Source organism: Orycteropus afer, unplaced genomic scaffold (genome assembly GCF_000298275.1).
Source record: "Orycteropus afer afer isolate SDZICR_OR568_19922 unplaced genomic scaffold, OryAfe1.0 scaffold00408, whole genome shotgun sequence".
In the NCBI taxonomy this organism is placed as follows: domain Eukaryota; kingdom Metazoa; phylum Chordata; class Mammalia; order Tubulidentata; family Orycteropodidae; genus Orycteropus; species Orycteropus afer.
In genome coordinates this window covers 2,497,357-2,497,909 of record NW_006921995.1, presented here as the reverse complement: position 1 = coordinate 2,497,909, position 553 = coordinate 2,497,357, and positions in this window count along the sequence as shown.

Sequence of the window (553 nt, the reverse complement as noted above, 5' to 3'; positions counted from 1 at the left end):
TATAGTGGTTTTTGTCTTAAAGTCTATTTGATCAGAAATTAATATTTCCACTCCTGCTCTCTTACAGTTGCCATTTGTTTGATATATCTTTTTCCAACCTTGATTTTTAGTCTATTTGTGTCTTTATCTCTAACTTGTGTCTCTCGTAGGCAGTATATTGATAGGTTTTGTTTTCTTATGCAATCTAAACTCTCCATCTCTTGAGTGGTGCATTTAATCCATTAACATTATTGACAAGTATGATTTGGTTGTTGTCATTTTGGTATGTCTTTTCATGGTGTCCCCCTTTCTTTGTTCCATATTATTTTCTGTGCTGAGCTCATTATGTTTATGAATCATGTTATCATTTCCTTTGTTGCTGTTGATTTTGTATTTGCTGAATATTTGTGCTTGTCCTCTTTTTTATTGTGATATGAAGGTTTGTCATTTTTCTTTGAGGTTACCCTATGATTTATAATTTTCCTCCAGAGTTTAGAACAGTCCATTCTGTCTTGCAACTCTCTTAAGTTCCTCACCATTTAGAAGTTCTGTAACTGCACAGTATTTTCCCTCT